Below are 24,312 nucleotides of genomic sequence, written 5' to 3'. Positions count from 1 at the left end.
AATTAATGTACCATACTTCAGTTCTTGGGATGCGGGAAGAAACCAGAACACCCAGAGGAAATCCCCAGTGAGAACTTGCAAACTCTCCATGGACAGAGGCCAGAGTCTCCGGTGCAGTGAAGTTGTGGCCTTACACTAGTTGCATTACTGTGCAATCCATATCAGTGAGCAGTGAATGTGAGGGAACAAGAACAAGTGAGGAATTGCCCGAGTGAGAGTATCCATCTGTGGAGAAAAGATATTGAGTAAAAGAAGAATTTGTCTGGAATCAGGCCCATACGAAGGCAGTGGTGTGGGCTGCTTTGGAATCAAGACTCTGCATTTTAGTGGAATGCATGGGAGGAATGAATTCGACATTGTTCAATAGATTTAAAGGAAATTTTATGTTTTGATGTCAAATTTTTGTGAGAACTGCACAAATTCTGGATGGACACATTCGTCAGATTAAAGGGCCAGAGTACTTGCAAAAAACTGGACTTATAGAAACATAGAAAATAGGTGCAGGAGTAGGCCATTCGGCCCTTCGAGCCAGCACCGCCATTCAATATGATCATGGCTGATCTTGCAGATCTTGCAGATTCAACGGTAGCATGGATGGGTCTGTTGAGGCTCCAAGCTTCTCCTGCTCTCCCTCCACTTGCAGCTCTCCAATCAGTGCCTTATTGAATTTTGAGGAGAGTTAAAAACAAAATGAATCCATCTCTGCACCTTGCCACCTCTTTGGTGGATAGAAATGCTCACAGTGTGCACTGAACTTTGCTCGAAGAAGGGTTTGGAGAGGAAACAGTCTGCTCAATGTACGGGCGACACGGTGACGCAGTGGGAGAGTTGCAGCCTCACAGCGTCAGAGACCAGGGCTCGATGCTGACTGCAGGTGCTGTCTGTTTGGCGTTTGTACGTGCTCCATGTGACCGTGTGGGTTTACTCCAAGGCTCCAAAGTAAGCTAGGAGCCTTGGGGTAAGCTAGTACAGGAAATGTGGATCACTTTTTTAAGCTACATTGAATTTTGTATGTGGAGCCCAGCTAACGTTGGACACGAGATTGCCTTGTTTATAGAAACACCAGTAGATTTGATAAAGATAGACACAACATGCTGGAGTAACTCAGTGGGACAGGAGAGAAAGAATGGGTGATGTTTTGGGTCGGGACCCTTCTTCAGGCTCCTCCAGCATTCTGTGTCCCTCTTCGATGTAAATCAGCATCTGCATTTCCTTCCTACACAGTAGGTTTGAAAAGATGGACTTGGTTTCTTAAAGTTACAAAAGAGAAGATTCCAAATGGATAGTTGGCCATGTGGTTCTTTGTCAGCCCGAGATGAGGGGGGGATTTTATAGAAACTTACAAAATTCTTAAGGGGTTGGACAGGCTGGATGCAGGAAGATTGTTCCCGATGTTGGGGAAGTCCAGAACAAGGGGTCACAGTTTAAGGATAAAGGGAAAATCATTTAGGACTGAGATGAGAAAAACGTTTTTCACACAGAGAGTGGTGAATCTCTGGAATTCTCTGCCACAGAGGGTAGTTGAGGCCAGTTCATTGGCTATATTTAAGAGGGAGTTAGATGTGGCCCTTGTGGCTAAAGGGATCAGGGGGTATGGAGAGAAAGCAGGTACAGGATACTGAGTTGGATGTTCAGCCATGATCATATTGAATGGTGGTGCAGGCTCGAAGGCCTACTCCTGCACCTATTTTTCCATGTTTCTACTGATGCCACTGTTACAGTGGGTTTGTTCGCTCATGTGTCAAATGATGTAGCTCGCTGTTGGCTTCTGTCATCGTCCAACACGTTGACAGAATTGTCGCCCGAAGCGTCACAGAGGAAAAGTGATCCACATTTCCTGTACTAGCTTACCTTCCCCAGAGCGGCAATGAACATAATCTCAAACTTCTTATCTTCAAAAAAAGACACTAGAGACTTCTAGTAAGGGAGGACATGCAACAATGGACCCTTAACTTTTCAAAAACGCACCCACCTTATATTACTGGAACCAACATGTTTCACTTCAATCCATTTCAGGTGAATTTCCTTCCACAAGAACTATAAAGTCATTGACTGTTTCATTCACTGTCACCTACTGCATGGCCCACTTTACACACCAGGAAATCTTGGGGTAGCCCAGTCACTCTGGCATGCCTTTGCTAGAAATACTTCATTTAGTGAAGTGAAACATGTTGGAAGAAAGGTGATAACGTGGATTGGTATGAGCAATCCACGTTAAATAGAACGAACTATGTTGAATAGAAAAAAAGGAAAAATAAAAAATAGAATTATACTTTGGATCTCACGGTGGTAAATAGGGCCATAGATTGTAATGAAAAGGAACTGCAGATGCTAGTTTATGCCAAAGATGGACACAAAGTACTGGAGTACCTCAGCGGGTCAGGCAGCCTCTCTGGAGACAAAGAATGGGTGATGTTTTGGGTCGGGATCATAAGGTCATAAGTTGTAGGAATAGAATTCGGCCATTCAGCCCAGCAAATCTACTCCGCCATTCAATCATGGCTGATCTATCTCCCCCTCCTAACCCAATTCTCCTGCTTTCTCCCCATAACATCTGACATATTTAGCCTTGAGTTGAACATTTCTAGACTCGCCAAAAAAATCTTATCAACGAATTTCAAGACCACGTTGTATTGATCTTCAGTCTCATTACCAATGTGTAATCATGTGCACCTGAACTCCAGCAATGCAGTGTGTGCAGAGAAACCGAGGGAGAGACACCAAATGTTTACATTGGCTTCAAAACCGCTTGACCTTGCTCGCTCCCTTTTTCTTTTGCTCACGAGTGCAGAGATGGCAGAGCAGTTAAATTAATCTGACTAATTTTCAGGAAGCTCAGACCAATAATTCAAAAAACAGAGTTCTAATCCCACTCGGGCCGCTATGGAATTTAAACAAAAGTCTAAGTCATTAGTAGCAATGGCTACAAAACTACCGGATGGTCAAAAGAAAGTCCAACTGGTTTGTTCATGTTGTGTTTAATAAGGAACTGCAGATGCTGGTTTAAACCAAAGATAGACACAAAAAGGTGGAATAACTCAGCGGGACAGGACGCATCCTTGGAGAGAAGGAATGGGTGACATTTCAGGTCTGAAGAAGGGTCTCGACCCAAAATGTATCCCATTTCTTCTCTCCAGAGATGCTGCCTGTCCTGCTTTTTGTGTCTATCTTTATGCCATTTGGTGAGGAGATCTGCCTTTCTCATCCAGCCTGCCTTTAATGTAACTTAAGACTAATCTGTGTAACTCAAGAGTGTCCTAATTTGAGGAAGGACATCCTTGTGATTGAGGTAGTGCTGCGTAGGTTGACGAGATTGATCCCTGGGGTGGCGGGACTGTCATATGAGGAAAGAATGAAAAGATTAGGCTTGTATTCACTGGAGTATAGAAGGATGAGGGGAGATCTTATAGAAACATATAAAATTATAAAAGGACTGGACAAGCTAGATGCAGGAAAATGGTTCCCAATGTTGGGCGAGTCCATAACCAGGGGCCACAGTCTTAGAATAAAGGGGAGGCCATTTAAGACTGAGGTGAGAAAACGTTTTCACCCAGAGAGTTGTGAATTTGTGGAATTCCCTGCCACATCGGGCAGTGGAGGCCAAATCACTGGATGGATTTAAGAGAGAGTTAGATAGAGCTCCAGAGGCTAGTGGAATCAAGGGATATGGGGCGAACGCAGGTACGGGTTATTGATTGGGAACGATCAGCCATGATCACAATGAATGGCGGTGCTGGCTCGAAGTTGCCGAATGGCCTCCTCCTGCACCTATTTTCTATGATCTATGATTAAGAGTGCATCGCGTCGTCACTTCCAGGGATCGCCGTGAGGAGGCTTCGGTCATGATTCCTACAATTGGGTGGGAGCTGTTTAATATGATTACCAGAAATGCCCTGATTTCTGGAAGTGCCGCCGAGGTGGATTTTGCCAAGCGTTGGGCCCTCGCGTTGACCCTTGCCAAGACATATTCCTGGATACTCCTCGCAGTTAAAGTTGACTTAATAATTAAAAGCCATCCATGGTACATCCTGAAGAAACCAGTGAGTGCCAATCTGTTTCTTCCTCTCTCTCCTCTGGTCCTTCCTAACCACCGTTCAACACAATAGGAGTAACACACTTGACATTCTTAGCTGACGTTTTCAGTTTCACTTGCACATAATGAGCTGCCCAGCCTAACGGAGACGAAGAATTTCAGCTGATCCCTAGCCCACGTCGTTGCTGCCTAGCCAGTAGGATTCATTCCGTAAAATAATCGGCTGCAGGCACTGTCACATGCCTATGATCCCACATTTGAGCGATGGGCTTGGGTAAAGATCTGAAATGTGATTTTTGTGATAAAACAGGATGGATGTGGTTGACTACTTTAATCAGAATGCCTACAATCTGTTGAACAAACTAATCATCGTGGACTACAACACCCGAGGCTGCCCTGGAGAAGGCAATTCAATATCTTGGTTTAACCTGTACAAACATTGAGGAAGATAGAATGTAGGTGATACAATACAATACAATACAATGCTGCTGACGAGAGTCGCGCCGCCCACCGAATCTGATGAGTGTGGGAGAGCCTAGGACTAGAGGTCATAGCCTCAGAATTAAAGAGCGTTCTTTTAGGAAGGAGATGAGGAGAAATTTATTTATATATGTGTTTAAGAAGGAACTGCAGATGCTGGTAAATCGAAGGTACACAAAAATGCTGGAGAAACTCAGCGGGTGCAGCAGCATCTATGAAGCGAAGGAAATAGGCAACGTTTTGGGCCGAAACGTTGCCTATTTCCTTCGCTCCATAGATGCTGCTGCATCCGCTGAGAAATTTATTTAGTCAGACGGTGGTGAATCTGGATTCTTTGGCATATGGGAGAAAACTGGAGCACCTGGAGAAAACCCACGTGGTCACTGGGAGATCATCCAAACACCGTACAGACAGCACCCGTGGTCAGGATCGAACCTGGGTCTCTGTTGCCTCCCTGATGTGTGGGAAGTGTACGTGAAAGTGAGATCACATAGAACTAATGTGAGTGGGTGATCGGTGGTCGGCATGGACTTTGTGGGCCAAAGGGCCTGTTTCCATGCCGCGTCTCTAAAACTATAAACTAAAACTAAAGAGGAGGAGGAGGATGCTTTTCTTCTTTCTCACCCTCCTTACCATTCCAAACCCACACAGCAAAAAAAGACTGGGCAGCTCTGTAGTTTTATTGTTTTGATTGTTTGACATCCCTCCGTTGGTGTTTTCGAATCATTTGTCACCATTAATTTTATAACATTATTTTATAGCATTGAAAATTTGGTTACCGTGTGAATGAGGTAGCCTTGACACTCCCATCCCACTCCATCTCTCTCATTAAGAGCGTGCATACATTTCAATACTACCTGGATTGATGAGCAGGGAAACAAAACATATGTGCTGTGTTCAAAAGGGAACTGCAGATGCTGGAATATCGAAGGTACACAAAATTGCTGGAGGAACTCAGCGAGTGCAGCAGCGGGTGCAGCAGCATCAACCTGTGCTGTGCTCAGCTTTGTTTTTCTGAGGCCGCACCGACCAGCGATCCCCCGCACATTAACACCACCCTACACACACTGGGGACAATTTACACTTGTACCAAACCAATAAACCTACAAACCTTGAAGAAGGGTTTCGGCCCGAAATGTTGCCTATTGCCTTCGCTCTGTAGATGCTGCCTCACCCGCTGAGTTTCTCCAGCATTTTTGTCAACCTACAAACCTGTACGTCTGTCGTGTGGGAGGGAACGGGCGCACTCGGAAAAAACCCGAAAAAAAGTCACGGGGAGAACGTACAAACTCCGTACAGACAGCACCCGTAGTCAGGATCGAACCCGGGTCTCCGGCGCTGCAAGTGATGTAAGGCAGCAACTCCACCACTGAGCTACCGTTCCGCCCCATGGTGTTGGCTCACCCATTTACTGCTCCTGATAAAGTGGTGCTTGTTGGTAGTTTGCGCGGTGATGGAGCAGCAAGTGTTGAAAGAGCTATAAAATGCAGGAGACTTCAAGTAATTATCTTTTTGAAATCTGTAGGTTGATTCAAGGCTGTAATCCTGTTGATTTTAAGTGCTGATGACAAAGTAATTTGTGCACAATGCATGTGAACACCCAACTGCCCAACCCTGTTTAAAGTCGGCTGCTCGGTAGCTTTTTAAGCCTCGCCCAGGTAGATTGGGGTTGGTATTTGCTGTGTTGCGGGTGCCTGGGGAAACCTGGTTTGCAGGTCTATTTGTGTGGTGACCTTGCGAAATTGTACTATCTGAAAATGCAGTGTCTTGTTGCCAAAATAAGAAGCTATTTATCGATCATTCTATGAATATTCCAAAGATAGTTATGCAAAATGCCCATCTAGATTCCAAAGAGAGTTTCTCCCACTGTCTCCCGAGGGACTATTGTCATTCGAGACTCTGAAACTATGTTTTGCATGGAAATTTGAGCAGTGAAGGTTGGTCGGCTAAGAGGCATGGTATCATCATGTTCCAACACAACAAAAAAGTTGCATCATTGAATGCAAGGTGGCAAGTAGGAATGTAAATGCTAGCCAACTCCTGCTTCCTGTAATGACGCTCTATCATTTGTAAACCAGTGCCACCCTCATTAACCCCAATTAGATAGGTTCACATAACTCGCCTTGATCAGGGTTACACCTTAAGCTTGAACGTACATGATGCCAATTTAAACCGCTCATCTGCCTGTATATGATCCATATCCCCCTATTCCCTGCCCTTCCACGTGCCCATCTAAAAGTCTCCTAAACGCCACTATCGTATCTGCCTCCACCACCTCTCCTTGCAATGCGTTCCAGGCCTCCAATACTCTCTGTGCAAACAAAAAAAAAACCTGCCCTGTACATTTCCAATTGAACTATACCCTTCTCTCTTTATAGCAGGGCACTCTAGTATTGGACATTTCCCACCCTGGGGGAAAAAAGGTTTTGACTGTCTACCTTATCTATGCCTCTCATGATTTTATGTACATCTATCAAGTCCCCCCCTGACCTCCAATGTTCCATAGAGAAACCCCGTTCCTGTGTTGTACTGTTCTATGTTATGATATGGGCGGTCACGGAGGCGCAGCGGTAGAGTTGCTGCCTTACAACGAATGCAGCGCCGGAGATCCGGGCTTGATCCCGACTATGGGTGCTGTCTGTATGTAGTTTGTGCGTTCTCCCTGTGACCTGCGTGGGTTTTCTCCGAGATTTTCGGTTTCCTCCCACACTCCAAAGACGTACAGGTATGTAGGGTAATTGGCTTGGTAAATGTAAAAATTGTCCCTGGTGTGTGTGGGTAGCGTTAATGTGCGGGGATTGCTGGCCGGAGTGGACCCGATGGGTCGAAGGGCCTGTTTCCGCGCTGTATCTCTAAACTAAACAAAATATCCATTGTCCATCTCAACCTGTATTCAGCCTAGACTTAAAATGCCACTTAAAAGACAACATAGAACTCTTTTGAAGAAATGGCATTTATGGCCATTATTTATCTGTTTACTTGCCTATATGTATCTGTCTGGTATCTGGTTTTGAACACACTCTTTGTGCATTTTGCTATGCAGCAATTGGTTGCTGCATTTTTTTTACAACATTAATTGTACTTCAAAACTAAAGTACATCAATGGTTGCAAAATAATGAGACATCTGAAAGGAACCTGAGTATTGCAAAAGTCTGAAGAAGGGTTTTGTCCCCGAAACGTCACCTATCCATGTCCTCCAGATATGCTGCCTGACCTGCTGAGTTACTCCAGCACTTTGTGTTCGACCGTAAAGGGCCTGTCCCACTGTACGAGGTCATTCAAGAGTTCTCCCGCGTTTCCCCTAATTCGAACTCTGAGAATTACGATAATAGCCGCTCGTAGGTACTCGGGGCTCTCGTGGACATTTTTCAACATATTGAAAAAACTTCACGAGCTTACCGCGTTTCCCGAGTACCTGGCGTTAGCGTTACAAGCCGCTAAGAGACGTCCCTAGCTCCGACGTACCCGCTACGTACATTCTACGTACATACCACGAGTTTGATTTTTTTTAAAACTCGGGAGAACTCTTGGATAAACTCATATAGTGGGACAGGCCCTTAACCGCATTATCTATCCAAAGCCATTACCTGATGTGTAAATGTTTGGGATTGAGTTTTTAGTGGAAGGGTTGGTATTTCTCTCTGTGTATAACACTGTCACTTGATACATGGCAAGCAGCCAAATGAATTTTCACAGGGAACATTCTTGTAACTCGTCAGCGCACTAAGGTGTTAATTTGTGTGCTTGTACTGATCTGCGGCTCCTTTACAAAACTTCTGCATGTGTGGCCAATTAATAAATTGCTTTCATTAGGATGGTGCTATTTAAAGCGCAGCCAAAGCACCGTTCATATTTGAGGTTCTGGTGACCATTACAATGTTCAGCCTGTTGCAGGGATCATACAGTTACTAGTCCTGGCTGCAGCGGTGTGGTTCATAGAGCTGCTGTCTCTCGACTACAGTGACTTATCTTCAATCCTGAACTTGAGTGCTGTCTGTGCGGAGTTTACTCATTCATTCTGTGATTGTATGGGTATTCAACCTTTGTGATTGTATGGGTATGCTGCCTTTCAGCGCCAGAGACACGGGTTCGATCCTGACTACAGGTGCTGTCTGTACGTAGATTGGGAGAGTCCAGAACCAAGGGCTACAGTTTATGAATAAGGGGTAAGCCATTTAGAATGGAGACGAGGAAACATTTTTTCTCACAGAGAGTTGTGAATCTGTGGAATTCTCTACCTCAGAGGGTAGTGGAGTCCGGTTCTCTGGATACTTTCAAGAGAGCTAGATAGGGCTCTTAAAGATAGTGGAGTCAGGGGATATGGTGAGAAGGCAGGAACGGGGTACTAATTGGGGATGATCAGCCATGAACACATTGAATGGTGGTGCAGGCTCGAAGGGCCGAATGGCCTACTCCTGCACCTATTGTCTATAACCCAGGTCCTGTAAATTGCTCCTAATGCATGTATTAGTGGTAGAATATGTGGGGAGAATGAAATGGGATTAGTGTAAATGGTAAATGTGGACTCAGTGAGTTGAAGGGCCTGCCTCTGTGGCACTTGAATTCAACTGTTATAATACTCTATCTTTTTAATGGATCTTAAAGTTGCTGTTAGGAATATCTTTAAAAAATCCTTGTCGTTTGAATACGGGTCCTGACACAAAACATCATTTGTCCATTTCCTCCCACAGATTTAGTTTAGTTTAGAGAAACAGCACGGAAACAGGCCCTTCGGCCCACCGAGTCCACGCCGACCAATAATCCCCGCACACTAACACTATTCTACACACACTAGGGACAATTCACAACTTCATCAAGCCAATTAACCTACAATGACCTGTATGTCTTTGGAATGTGGGAATGAAACCAGAGCTCCCAGGGAAAACACATGCAATGCACAGGGTGAACATACAAACTCTGTACTGACAACACCCATAATAAGGATCAAACCCGGGTCTCTGGCGATGTGAGTGCGGCTCAGATGTTGCCTGGCCCACTGAGTTCCTCCAGCAGTCTACATTTTTTTTAGCTTGTCTTTTATCTCTGTGGAAACATTTTAATAGTAGAACAAGTTCCACTGGTTGGTGGAGCTTTGCTCAATGAAACCTTTAACAATGAACAAGTCAACTGTTCACAAGCAAGTCTGGTCAAACTAGTTGGCGCAGGTGTGGTGCTGTTTTAAAATGTTTCTTCTTCCTAAATTCTCAACACTTACAATCATCTTGGTTTATAGGCCATTTGATTTGTAAGGTGAGTTTTTTTTTTTTTAAAGTCAAATTTCTTACTTTACATTCTGCTATATTTAGAGTCATAGAGAGAAACAGTGTGGAAATAGGCAACTTTGGCCTAACTTGCCAACACCGGCCAACATGTCCCAGCTACACTAGGCCCACCTGCTTGCGTTTGGTCCATATCCTTCCAAAGCTGTCCTCTCCATGTACCTGCCTAACTGCTTCTTAAATGTTGGGATAGTCCCAGCCTCAACTACCTCCTCTGGAAGGTTGTTCCATACACCCACCACCTTCTGTGTGAAAAAGTTACCCCTTGGTTTCCTATTAAATTTTTTCCCCTTCAGCTTAAACCTATGAGCCCTGGTCCTCGATTCCCCTACTCTGGGCAAGAGACTCTGCTTCTATCCGATCTATTCCTCTCATGATTTTGTACACCTCTGTTCTATGAATATCTTTGAACTATTGGACAGTAAGGGTGCTCAGTTTTTAAATACTTAGATCGCACCCATTGTTGTTCACGGATGGTTGTGGCAGTCAGAGTAATTTTGTTATCTTATGTGCGTCATTGTCGTAATCGATATCACAATTTGGAGCTTGCCAAATAATTAGTGCAGATGTTTAAATCAATTGTATGAGCATTATACTTGAATAAAATCCTAAAATGCTTTTAATTAGTCTGCTAATAATGCTAGTGCCTATTTGATGGCGATGGTGAGTCGAAGAACAAGCCTGTGCATCCCTCCCCTTCAAACTCTAGGGGTAAAATTAGTCGAGCAAAAGTTTAGCTGCCAATTGACCATTCATCGTTTCCTCTAGCTACAGAGCAAGCTCTTGATAAAAGAACAACAGTTGAAACATTTTACTTATTGGAGAAACTTGTTTTGTTCAGATCAGTAATCGTGATTGTATTATACAATTAGCTGTGTAGTGCAAGGGGCGGTAGGTTCACTTGGTCTTGCTCTTCAATTGTACAGTTCTCTGGAGGATGTTACAGTATTATAGGCAGGGCTGGACGGATCATCATTTGGGGTCTGAAACTCGAGAGGTAACGGAGGGTGGGAAGATTATCTGCATTGCAGGGATCTTGTGACAAAAAATACCTTTTTGTGTTCCAGGGCTATCTTGTGACCAGTGTACAGTTTTGCTGGTGATAAGCAGGCTAGACTGTAAGTTAAGTGTTGGGCTTGTCAAAACCACTGGTGTTTGGGTAACTGAAGCAATTGTTTAGCATTTGTCTGGCACTTTTTGTTTGTGGTCTGACAGCAGTAGACACAGGAAATTGTGCGTTGTAGAAAGGAGAAAGATTACACCAATGTTCTGGCTTTCATAAGATCATAAGTGATAGGAACAGAATTAGGCCATTCGGCCCATCAAGTCCACTCCGCCATTCAATCATGGCTCGTCTATCTCTCCTTCCTAACCCCATTCTCCTGCCTTCTCCCCATAGCCTCTCACACCTGGTTTTAAACTGCGGATAGTAGTGAGGGATTGAATCCAAGGCCAGGGGCCGCATTGCGGATGGGTTTATTTTAAAAAGGAATGATTGATTAAGTTCATTGAAAAACTGCATGGAAAGTGTGACTGACTGAAGTTCCTTTGAGGATTGAATTTGGTGAGCTTATACCATCTCTAGAATTATTGAAATTCCCAGCACAAAGGAAGTCAGTCCCCCTCTTCCCCCCCCCCCCCCCCCCCCCTCCCCTCCCGTCCTTCCCCCCCCCCACCCCCCCTCCCTATTTGAGCTAATATGTCCAAAAAAGAGCTATTTAGTTTTGTGCTATTTCAATAGACAGTAGACAATAGGTGCAGGAATAGGCCATTCTGCTCTTCAAGCCAGCACCGCCATCACATTCAATGTGATCATGGCTGATCATCCCCAATGAGTACGCCGTTCCTGCCTTCTCCCCATATCCCCTGACTCTGCTATCTTTAAGAGCCCTATCTAGCTCTCTCTTGAAAGTATCCAGAGAACCGGCCTCCGCCACCCTCTGAGGCAGAGAATTCCTCAGACGCACAACTCTCTGGGTGAAAAAGTGTTTCCTCATCTCCGTTCTAAATGGCTTACCCCTTATTCTTAAACTGTGGCCCCTGGTTCTGGACTCCCCCAACATCGGGAACATGTTTCCTGCCTCTAGCGTCTCCAAACCCTTAATAATCTTATATGTTTCAATAAGATCCCCTCTCATACACTCCAGAGTGTATAAGCCCAGCCGCTCCATTCTCTTAACAATATCGCAGTCCTGCCATCCCGGGAATTAACCTTGTAAACATACGCTGGGCTCCTTCAATAGCAAGAATGTCCTTCCACAAATTAGGGTATCAAAACTGCACACAATACTCCAGGTGTGGTCTCACTAGGGCCCTGTACAACTGCAGAAGGACCTCTTTGCTCCGAAACTCAACTCCTCTTGTTATGAAGGCTAACATGCCATTCGCTTTCTTCACTGCCTGCTGTATCTGCATGCTTACTTTCATTGACTGATGACTAAGGACCCCGAGATGCTGTTGTGCTTCCCATTTTCCCAACTTGACACCATTAAGATAATAATCTACCTGTTTTTGTTACCAAAGTGGATAACCTCACATTTATCCACATTAAACTGCATCTGCCCACTCACCCAACCTGTCCAGGTCACCCTGCTTTCTCATTGCATCCTCTACAATGTTCACACTGCTACCCAGCTTTGTGTCATCTGTAAATTTGCTAATGGTACTTTGAATCCCTTCATCTAAATCATTGATGTATATTGTAAATAGCTGCGGTCCCAGCGCCGAGCCTTGCGGTATCCCACTAGTCACTGCCTGCCATTCTGAAAGGGACCCGTTAATCCCTACTCTTTGTTTCCAGCCACTTTTCTATCCATGCCAGCACTCTATCCCCAATACCATGTGCCCTAATTTTGCCCACTAATCTCCTATGTGAGACCTTATCAAATGCTTTCTGAAAGTCCAGGTACACTACATCCACTGGCTCTCCCTTGTCCATTTTCCTAGTTACATCCTCAAAAAATTCCAGAAGATTAGTCAAAGATGATTTGCCCTTCGTAAATCCATGCTGACACGGACAGATCCTGTTACTGCTATCCAAATGTGGCGCTATTTCATCTTTAATAATTGACTCCAGCATCTTCCCCACCACCGATGTCAGGCTAACTGGTCTATAATTCCCTGTTTTCTCTTTCACGCCTTTCTTAAAAAGTGGGGTAACATTAGCTACCCTCCAATCCACAGGAACTGATCTTGAACCCATAGAACATTGGAAAATGATGACCAATGCGTCCATGATTTTTAGAACCACATCCTTAAGTACCCTGGGATGCAGACCATCAGGCCCTGGGGATTTATCAGCCTTTAGTCCCACCAGACTCCCCAACACCATTTCCTGAAGAAGGGGTTTGGCCCGAAACGTCGCCTATTTCCTTCGCTCCATAGATGCTGCTGCACCCGCTGAGTTTCTCCAGCAATTTTGTGTACCTTCGATATTCCAGCATCTGCAGTTCCTTCTTGAACCATTTCATGCCTGATGTGGATTTCCTTCAGTTCCTCCATCACCCCAGATAGTACATCAGGAAGATTGTTTGTGTCTTCCTTAGTGAAGACGGATCCAAATTACCTGTTCAACTCATCTGCCATTTCCTTGTTCCCCATAATAAATTCACCCTTTTCAGTCTTCAAGGGTCCAACCTTGGTCTTAACTATTTTTTTCCTCTTCACATACCTAAAGAAGTTTTTACTATCCTCCTTTATATTCTTGGCTAGCTTACCTTCGTACCTCATATTTTCTTCCCGTATTGTCTTTTTAGTTATCTTTTGTTGCTCTTTAAACATAACCCAATCCTCTTGCTTTCCGCTCGTCTTTGTTACGTTGTACTTCTCTTTTATTTTTATACTGTCCCCGATGCCCCTTGTCAGCCACGGTTGCCCCTTACTCCCCTTGGAATCTTTCTTCCTCTTTGGAATGACCTGATCCTGCACCTACTGTATTATTCCCAGAAATACCTGCCATTGTTATTCCACTGTCATCCCTGCTAGGGCACCTTTCCAGTCAACTTTGGCCAGCTCCTCCCTCATGGCTCCATAGTCCCCTTTATTCAACTGTAACACTGACACCTCCGATTTACCCTTCTCCCTCTCAAATTGTAGATTAAAACTTACCATATTATGGCCACTACCTCTTAATGGCTCCTTAACCTCAAGTTCCCTTATCAAATCCGATTCATTACACAACACTAAATCCAGAATTGCCTTCTCCCTGGTATGCTCCAGTACAAGCTGCTCTAAGAATCCATCACGGAGGTACTCCACAAACTTTCTTTCTTGGGGTCCAGTACCAACCTGATTTTCCCAGTCTACCTGCATGTTGAAATCTCCCATAACAACCGTAGCATTACCTTTACAACATGACAATTTTTTTTTGCATTTCCTTAAGTTCAATCCATAATCTTGTAGGTTACAGCTCTTTAATTGTCCATCCATGTTCCGCTTAAAAATATTTAATGCAGCTGTCAATTTCAATCCTTATGGGAGATATAAGGGACTGTGGACGATGGACCTCCTAGCAAAGAACAAAATGCTTTGTTCTCAGCGGGTGAGGCAGCATTGGAAGGAAATGGACAGAGAACGTATTGGGTCTGGACCCTTCTTCAGACCAACAAAGCGGCCAAACCCAAACCATCGCCTGTTCATTCCTTTCCACAGATGCTGCCTGACCACCTGAGTTTCTATGGAATTTTGTGTTTTAGGCTTTAATGTGAATATCTATTTTCCTGTTTTCATATTATGTCCAGAAAGTGTGTTTAGGTGTAATATTCTAGGGTATTCAGAGCTGTGGTATTGGTCCCAGTCAGACAACTGTACTTCCAAAGGCGTCGGTTTGCTTAAAGTTGGTGAATCCTGGCTTTATTCTGGGCCTCAATCTTTAAAAAAAAAATTCAAAATAATGTTTAATCAGAATAAAAAATATATACAAAACAAGAACTGTGCAAAAAAATCTTCTGACATTCTCGGCGGCTATACACACATGCATTCATTGACGTTGTATTCGGTAGTGCCGCCTCAAGACCCATCTCTTCACCTCTGCCTATCCTTAGCCCCACGTCCCCCTCCCTTTTCATCTGTGCTTGAATTGCCTCATATTGTGTTTTGAATTGAATTCTGTCTTTAATTTGTGTATTAGCCATGTCTCTACTATTTATTTCATTCCGCTTACATGTTTCTCCTCTACTTGCTAAATTTTTGTAAGGTGTCCTTGAGACTCCTGAAAGGCGCCCATAAATAAAATTTATTATTATGATTATTATTAGTGTTCACAGAAATATAATTATATCCACCACCCTTGCCACTCATCCCTTCCCTACCCCCCAATGTCCAGCAGTGGAAGAAACCTAGATTGTCGTCCCCCCCTGCCGAGCCTTGCCCTTGGCTACTCACTGGGGGGTAAGTTTGTTCATTGATTTGCATGTGTTATATGTGCTGCCTTAGATGAAACTTGCAATTTTAACAGGGGGAGGGGTGTTATATTTTTTTTTTTGAGGGGGGGGGTGTTATATATTCTTTTGAGGCGGGGTGTTATATATATTTTTGACGGGGGGGGTGCTATATTTTTGAGTTATTTTTTTTTAGAGAGGGGACCACAACTGGGAAGTAGTTCTGGGCACCTCTGCCAGCAATGGAGTTGCCTCTATTTATAGTACTGCCGCTGCTGTGTGCAACAGGGCGCTAATGTGAAAAGGGCAGTTAGCCAGCTGTGTCAGAGGCTGATTACTGTGTGCTGATTAAATGAGTGAGCGGTCTCCGCAGAGAGACTGTTTGCGTGTTTAATGTATTTGGCCTGAGCGGGACGGGAGGGGAGGGGGGGCAGAGCGTGGCTTGGCTCTGTTGGCAGGGCAGGAGTTAATTGTAATCCGCCCGTCTTGGTTTGAGGGGAATTCAGATGGATGAATTGTTTATTTATGCGAAAAGTGGATTTATCCTGAGCAATGTGGGGCGGGACCTTCATTGTGAGCTGGGGCTGTTTGTTTAAGAAATTTGCCACTGAAAGCAAAGATCTTTGACTGAAAGGATGATTCATGCAGGGGTGGGGCCTTGGCACTGGGCTGTACCAGGCTCTCTAAACATTTATTTCCCCTCCTTTTTACTCCCTCCCCCAACCAACACTTGCAGCTTTTAGGCAGGTGGTGCCGGGCACCATAGGGTCAGTTAGTTCATCAAGGCACCAGAGGACTTCTCAAATCAGGTGAGCCCTCTTTCCCCCTCGCCTCTACCTCCCTCCGACTTTCTGGAACTAATTGACAGCGAAGCTGTGGGGAATAGGAGAAGTCAACCGGCTGCCTGTAACCTACAGGCGAGGAGGCAGTGTGTTGCTTAAAGAGAACCAGGAACTGCCTGCAATGGAGCAGCTTCGTAGTGGAGGGATCTGTTTTTTGTTTGGCCAAGTGAATATCTGCAGCCACACTAACCGTGCATCACAACATGCCAGTGTTTACTGCCCTTTCTTTCTCCAATAGATTTCTTCAATGTATAGTTAGCAGGAGTTACAGTGAAAGCTTGGCTGGTATTTTGATTGAAAGGTTGTTCAGCTCTGAATAACTTTTTTTTTATTGCTCTCGTCAAAAACCTGCCGTTTCATTACGTGGACGCGGTTATCTTTAACTTTGGTGACTTTGGGCCAGATATCAGACTGTTGATTGTTGATAAGGGTAGGTTCGCTTCTCTCTCTTCACCCCCCCCCCCCCCCCCCCCCCCCCTATCCCAACTTGACTTTGGGATGCCCCACAGTGTTTCACAACCAACTGACTACTTTTGAATGACAAAGAAATGTAGCCAATTTGTGTCACAAACTGGATGAGTAGCAGCGTGAGATACTGCAATTAATGTGTTTCAGATAATGTTGACTGAAGGGGGGGAGGGGAGGGGAGGTGGTAGTAGGAGGGGAGGAGGGGGGGGGGGGGACACAGCTTTTTCTTTTAAAATGTTGCTGTGGGGGTCTACAATGTTCAGTTGACAGTGCAGAAACGTCTTTGATCTGAAGGACAACGTTGCAACCCTTCACCTATATTTCATTGGTATCAGCCCAGATGCAACCTCTGTCATAACCTTGTTGGTGCCCTCTCTTGCATCTGTCTCTTGGTGGTCATTGAAGTAGATAAAACTGCACCACACAACATTAACTCCTCTCATCTGCTGAGCTGACTACTTTAAAAAAAGGTCCCAACAATTACCATCCTCTTCTTTTAAGGAGTTGAATTATTTCTCTGGTTTGCTTCCACCAGTGGGTGTCACCTGGTTACGTTTCCTCTAAGAAGTTGTCATTTGTATATCTGATGGGGAAATACTGCAACCAAACTTGGCTTCTGCTCATGCTTAAACTTCACACAGCCACACACCAGGGCACCAAACTGTGGCTGTTTTTACCCTCTTAAAGTGAGAGACCACCTACCAGCTAGGGTGATGGTATAGACCAGGAGTCATTGGGAACGGTTCAATCAGACTTTGCTGGAACTTTTGTTTTTTGGAGATTCAGAGATGTACTGTTGGTGGGGCTTTGAGCAATGCCCTAAAATACAATGGGTTTCTATTTTGTAGAGTTTTCTATTTTGTCAGTGAATACATATACATTGATTATATAGGGAGCATAGTAATGTAAGTGTATATGTTTAAGTGGCACTTTGTATATACCCAATATAGACAAAATGCTGGAGTAACTCAGCATAGGCACCTCTAGTTTCCCTCTCCCCTGACTCAGTCTGAAGAATGGTCTTGACCCAAAAAGTCACCTATACCATTTTCTCACGACCCGCTGAGTTACTGCAGCATTTTGTGTCCATCTTCGGTGTAAGCCAGCATCTGCAGTTCCTTCCTACACCATATTTGATTCTGAAGAAGGGTCTTGACCCGAAATGTCATGTATTCCTTTTCTCCAGAAATGCAGTCTGACCCGCTGAGTTACTCCAGCTTTTTGTGTCTATCTTCGGTTTAAACCAGCATCTGCAGTTCAATCCTACGCCATATTTACCCATATATGCAAAGAGTAGTCTGACATTTGAGATATAAAATTATACCTATTTTTGTTAGTTGTAGATTCTGAGGTGATGGGACAGTGCACCTGTCCATGTGCCATAGTTCATTCTGGAGGAGTGTTAGGTGTGACTGGCTGATCAGCCCAAACCTGTTTATCTGCATTTTGGGCATTCCTCGCAGATTGAGGTGTGTCAGACTGGCCTCTAGTGACGGAGCGACAGGTTGGCAGCCTACACCTGGGCCCAAGTTACTGGATGATGCTGGAGAGGTTTGCGTTTGTCTTGTGTACTTTGTGTTCAGCAACTGCTGCATTGGTCAATGCTGCCGTGGGTAAACTCAGTTGTATATCACTGACTGTTGACGGTCTGTCTATTCAGCGACCAAGCAAGTGTACGGTTGTCATATATGGTAGTAAGAGGGATGGGCTGCCTTTCTCTGAAATTCTATCCGTGTGGCCTACTTTAAATCATTGTTTGACTCCTTGTTGACTAAGTATGCATGCATAGCTTAAAAACTGCATGAAATTTGACTCTTCTGGCTGTATCTAAGGTGATATTTATGCAAGACAAGGCCTTATGACTGACGTATTCAAGATCTGTCGGAGCGGCTTGTGGCTTTTCTCGCTGTTGCGAAACCAGCACTAGGGTAATGGTTTCTCCACAATCGGACTCTATGTACCTGTTGCCTCTGCCACTTTAGACTGACGTCTTGATCATTACTTTACATGCGGACATTTGACCACTACTTCACATGGTAACTAGTAACAGTGGAAAGTGAAGCCGTGCATTTTACACAGTTGATTTGTTACAGAGAAACAGTGTGGTTCTTTTACAGCATCTTAAACCTTCTCCATAATGTGATATCTGTCATAGATTGCTACTTCCAAATGAAACCGTATCGCTACGAACCCCTCCCTGGGCAGAACCGCAGTTAATTAGAAATGTTTGTGCTATTGCTTTGATGTTATGGCTGCTTTTTTTTAATACATATCATATTTTGAAATGTCTGGAGGTTTCCCATTTCAAGTGTTACTGGTGTGGGATTTGAAAGGCAAATCTTGAGCGCTGAGTGTAACTTGTCCTGGATGATTTCCCTTCCAAAAGAGGGAGCAACTATTGTTCTGTTGATGCAGTGGTGTTGTTATGTCAGTGGTGTGTTTATATGAGCTTATTCCTACTTGTTGAGATGCCCTTAATCTACGTAGGGTCTAACGATGGATGATTTACCTTGGAATGGATGGAGTACTAGATTTGGGAATGCTGGAAAATCCCTATCCTGCATGGGATGAATTGGGAAAGGGAGAATGTAGTAGGCTGATTGAATCTGACTCTTCATTAGAAGGAAGCACAAAGTGCTGAAAGAAATCAGCGGGTCAGGCAGTATCTGTGGAGGGAATGGACAGGCAACGTTTCGGGTTGGAGTTCTGAAGGAAGGTCTCAACCCAAAACCTCGCCTGTCCATTCCCACCCCAAATGCTGCCTGACCCGCTAAGTTCCGCCAGCACTGTGTCTTGATCAAGATTCCATCACCTACAATTTCCTGTCTCTCCATTGGAAGGATCTTTGTGATTGTCTTACACTAGATTGCAGGAAAATGTCAGGAATGCATTGAGTGCCTCTGGATTCCATTTCATTTAGAATGAAATGGATAAACTTCTGGGACTTTCCTCCTGTAATTGAGTGAGGCCAAAAATTAACAGTTTAACAGGAATCCAACTGGCTTGCATCCGAAGGCGCATATATGAGTTGTCTCCATGTGGTGGAAGCAATTTAAACGCTGGAAGAAAAGGAAACCAATGTGATCATGAGTCCTTTCAATAGCCATGCTCTGAAAATGTAAGGAGTTTAAGTTTGCTTGCATACTTATGCAACATTGTTTGTTTAGTTTATTGTCATGTGTACTGAGGTATGGTGAAATGCTCCTTGCTCTCAGTTTGTAGGCAAATCCTAGAAAAATATCACCAAACAGACGGGAGCAGAGAAAGCGATGGTTTGGAAGTTCGGTTAAATTATTTGTAACTCAGAGGGCTGGAGACCTCTGTTACTTGTAGCTCATAGTAAGCCAATGGGGAATGGAGCTATGGAATTTAACTTTGCTTAATAATCTAGTTTTGGTTATTAGTAATAAAAGCACAGAGCTGCAGATGCTGGTTTATCAATAGAGAGACAAAATGCTGGAGTAACTCAGAGAATCAGGCAGCATCGCTGGAGAATATGGATAGGTGATGTTTTGGGTTGGGACCTTTGCATCTGGAGAAGCATCCTGACCCAAAACATCATTTATCAATGTTTTCCAGAGACACTGCCTGACCCGTCGAGTTACTCCAGCACTTTGTGTCTTTCTTAGTAACAAACATTGATTTTATACTAAATTTGCTCAAAGAATGTCAATTTCAATTTCAATTTCAATTTCAATTCAACTTTAATGTCATTGCACAAACACTGAGTATCGGTACAACGAAATGCAGTTTTGCGTCATTCCGTAGTAGTGCAATATAGAAATTTAAAAAAAAAGAGGATACAGAACAATAGAAAATGCAGAATAATTAAACAATGGGGACGGAGGGACCGGAGGAATCTATCGGCGGGATGCAAATGAGCTATCCTTATCTAGTTTGGTTGGTATGTTGCTGCAGACCACAGCATTGTGGTTGACTCTTAAATGTCATAAGAAATGGCCTAAGTCACTCTGTTTAGGTTACTACGGTTGGACAAGAAATGCTGACCTTTCCAATATTGCTCGCATCCTGGGAACAAAAACGAATAAGTGCTGAAAATACCCAGCTGGAGAGAGAATCGGTTGCTATTTTGGGTCCCTGCCATCTTTTGTCAGAAATGAAATATGTTACAAGTGTTGACACAAAGTACTGGGGTAACCCAGCAGGTCGGGCAGCATCTCTGGAGAAAAAGGATGGGTGATGTTTTGGGTGCCGTCACTCATCCCGTTTCACCAGAGATGCTGCCTGACCTGCTGAGTTACTCCAGCACGTTGTGTCAATCTTTGGTATAAACCAACATCCGTAGTTCCTTGTTTCCACGTTACAAGTATGATAAGTTGAAATGAGAGGGTAAGGGAAAGGTCACATGTTGGAAATGGAGAGGTTTGTGGTGGGGTAGATTGTGTAAGTACAAGGGAAGAGTTTGTGGGCAAGGGTCTTGGGCTGTAGGTGGCATCTGCAGAACCATCATGGCAGCCGCGTGGAAAATGTGAGAGGATCTGAAATGACTGAAAACTTGAGTACAGATGATTGTGAAATGTTTTAGCAAAGAAACAAGATTCTGCCTCTTGGAACAGTGGAAGAAGGTAGAAGATAGGAATGGTTATTGTGGCTTGGATTAAAATAATATGACTATTCATTCGGTGTTGCAGGCTGTAGATGTTCCTAAAATTAATGATCATCTCTATTTCTCGAGTGTGTAAGAAGGAACTGCGATGCTGGTTTACACCGAAGATAGACACAAAATGCTGTAGTAATGCAGGAGCATCTGGAGAAAATAAATAGCTGACATTTTGGGTCGAGACATCAGACTGATGAAGTCTGAAGTGTCTCGACCCAAAACGTCATCTATTCCTTTTTCTCCAGAGATGCTGCCTGACCCGCAGAGTTACTCTGGCATTTTGTGTCTATATACACGAGTTCTTAAGTTTTGAGTTCCCATTGTTTTCCATCTTATCTGCAGGTTGCTGAGATTTGTATTTGGGTGAAAGTATTATGTCTGTACAGTTGTGAAGTTGGTGACCTCTGCCCCAATTTGTAGCTGCACCGTCTGAGTGAGAACACATTTCCAGTGTCCCACCAAAGTGCAGCCAGTTTACGAGGTACAGCGTGGAAACAGGCCCTTCCACCCACCGGGTCCGCACCGACCAGTGATCATCCGCACAGTGCCTCGACCTTAACTCAGTTTTTCATCCGACTCCCTGGGGGCAATTTACAGAAGCCAATTAACCTACAAACCTGCACGCCGTTGGAATATGGGAGGAAACCAGAGCACCCATGTTGTCGCAGGCAGTATGTACAAACTCTGTACAGACAGCAGTCGGGATTGAACCTGGGTCTCCGGCGCTGTAAGGCAGCCCATCACATTCACAACTGTATAGACATGGTACTTTCACCAAAAAAGAAATTGTGGCAACCTGTAGAAAATTTAGAGAATGAAGCTAACAAAAAAACCCAGCCTCTTCTTATTGAGGCTGTTTTGCGCCAACTGTGAACCAGGCCTCTGGCAATTTTCTTTAAACATTTATTTATATTTAAATGGAGGAGCATTTGGATCATACAGCAGTGTGTTAAGAATCCATCGTGTACTGAAAGTGTGCAATGGTGTAACAATCACAATGCGATTCCTTCTCAAAAAAAACAACCCACCGGGTACACCAAAATATAGTCATTTTTATTCGCAATGTTGATTTAAAAAAAAATAATTCTGAATGCAAATGAACTGAAACATAAATCTGAGATAGTATTTGAATGTTTGTCTAAGGTTTACTCATCTAAAGCTCTGGATTACTAGCTCTGATGTGAAGATATCCATCGGAATGTTTATCTCTCCTGTTATTCCTGGACAAGACAGAGTACTTCCAGATTCTTTCCGTTGTGACATTGACCTTGTGTTCCCATTTTATGACATTATTTCGCATTTTACCATTCAAAAAAAGCTGTTGAATGATACAGCATGGAAAAGGGTTGTTTGGCCCATCGACCTCTCACTGACCGCCAGCCACCCATTTACACTGATTATGTGTTAATTCTATTTTGTTAAACTCGCCCCAAATTCTTGTCAACTCTACAATTTGCCCACATAATAGGGGCAATTTACATAGTCCAATTACTCTACCAAATATGCATGCCTTTCGGCTTATGGGAGGAAACCGGAGCACCTAGAAGAAACCCACCTCGGGTCTCTTGTGCTGTAAGGCAGCAACTCTACCGCTGCACCACCCTGCCGCTCAACTACAGTAGGGTTCATGTTCACGTCATAGGAGTAGAATTAGGCCATTCGGCCCATCGAATCCACTCCGCCATTCAACCATGGCTGATCTCTGCCCGCTAATCCCATTTACCTGCCTTCTCCCCATAACCATTGACACACGTTCTACTCAAGAATTTGTCTATCTCTGCCTTATACCCACTGATCTGGCCTCCACAGCCCTCTGTGGCAATGAGTTCCACAAATTAACTTCCCTCTAACTAAAGAAGTTCCTTCTCGCCTCCTTTCTAAAAGAGAGCTCTTTAATTCTGAGGCTATGACCTCTGGTCCTAGACTCTCCCACCAGTGGAAACATCCTTTCCACATCCACTCTAGCTATGCCTTTCATTATTCTGTAAGCTTCAATGAGGTCCCCCCTCAACCTTCTAAACTCCAGCGAGTAGAGGCCCAGTGCTGCCAAATGCTCATCATATGCTAACCCACTCATTCCTGGAATCAAGAGGTTAATGTGGGTTGGTGTGGACTTGTTGGGCCGATGAGCTTGTTTCTCTACTATGTTCCTCTGACTTGTGCATTTCCAATCACAAGGATGAGTGTGAACTTTGCCACTCTGGCTCCTGTGGGGAGTGGAGCCCATTTGCAGGGCTGTTTGCTACACGCTGCGTGGGACAATTCTGACCACACTCGCTAAACTCCCCTTTGCCCTTGAACAGAGCCACCTGGATGGCTCCATTCCTGGTTGTTCAAATCGCAGGCTGGTGCTGTTTTTCTAAATACAGCTGAGAATGGTTTATTGCAAAATGAGCATTCGACAGAGTTTAGCCTAACCTGGTGACTCTGTTGCCAGATGCTTAATATTATTATTTGTGTCTGCAAATAGGCAGTTTAAAAACACAAAATTGCAGATGCTGCAATCTGGTTCATCAATCGATTGTGGGAACACACTGGGCGAAACTCATCTATGGGAGGAGGAAGGAATAGTTGGTGGAAGACATTGTCCCACCCCTGCCTCTCTCTGCCATATACTGGTTAAAATCTCCCCACATTCTTGGTTTTCGACCCGAAATTACGACTGTTTCTTTGTCCCCACAGATGCTGCTTGACCCATTGAGCTCCTCTGACAGGTTGTTTGTGATTTTTAGAAAGTTGTTAAAAAATTTGAAATCCGTGACTGTCAGGATTCTGCACATGTATGAACTGTGCCTGCATGGAAACATTTCTCTCATGTTGGCAGCAAAACTCTTTGGTGTGTCCACCACCCAGTTTGGCAACTGCTGCCCAAAATGGCCAGGATGGGAGCAAAGGAGTGGATCGTATGTAGAGGCAGAGAGTTGGTGTCGTTATGGATCAAGACCCTGCACCAGGACAGGGAGTGTAGACGGAAGATGGCCAGGATATAGAAGTGAGATGGAGGGGGTGAGATGGAGGAACCAAATGCTGGGGAGGGGGGAGATGACGATGAGCACATGGCACCAGTTGGATGTGGGAGGAGGGGTGTTGAGGTAAGGTCTGGTAGAGGTTATCTGCAAATGCAAGAAGGCAACGTAATTTTGTTCAGACCGAAAGGTCTGAATGACAATAAAGGAATCAAATTCAATTGAATTCAAGAAAGAACATTGA

At 44.2% G+C, this 24,312-nt stretch overlaps 1 protein-coding gene across 3 annotated transcripts in view; it reads left to right on the top strand.

Moving 5' to 3' along the window:
- elovl1 (ELOVL fatty acid elongase 1) overlaps positions 1–24,312 on the top strand; it is an 84,818-nt gene that overhangs the window by 17,357 nt on the left and 43,149 nt on the right. Inside the window, exon 1 of one of the 3 annotated variants that reach the window (XM_033028850.1) lies at positions 15,830–15,980. The exons of 1 other annotated variant lie outside the window; for it this stretch is intronic. The gene's annotated coding sequence lies outside the window, so the exon portion shown is untranslated. Of the gene's footprint in view, positions 1–15,829; positions 15,981–17,955; positions 18,033–24,312 lie in introns of those variants that run through there. One more of the 3 variants, XM_033028852.1, reaches the window with a different exon arrangement.

This window comes from Amblyraja radiata, chromosome 10 (genome assembly GCF_010909765.2).
Source record: "Amblyraja radiata isolate CabotCenter1 chromosome 10, sAmbRad1.1.pri, whole genome shotgun sequence".
In the NCBI taxonomy this organism is placed as follows: Eukaryota; Metazoa; Chordata; class Chondrichthyes; order Rajiformes; family Rajidae; genus Amblyraja; species Amblyraja radiata.
The sequence above is the reverse complement of the archived record's forward strand: the minus strand, read 5'-3'. Positions and strand labels throughout refer to the sequence as shown.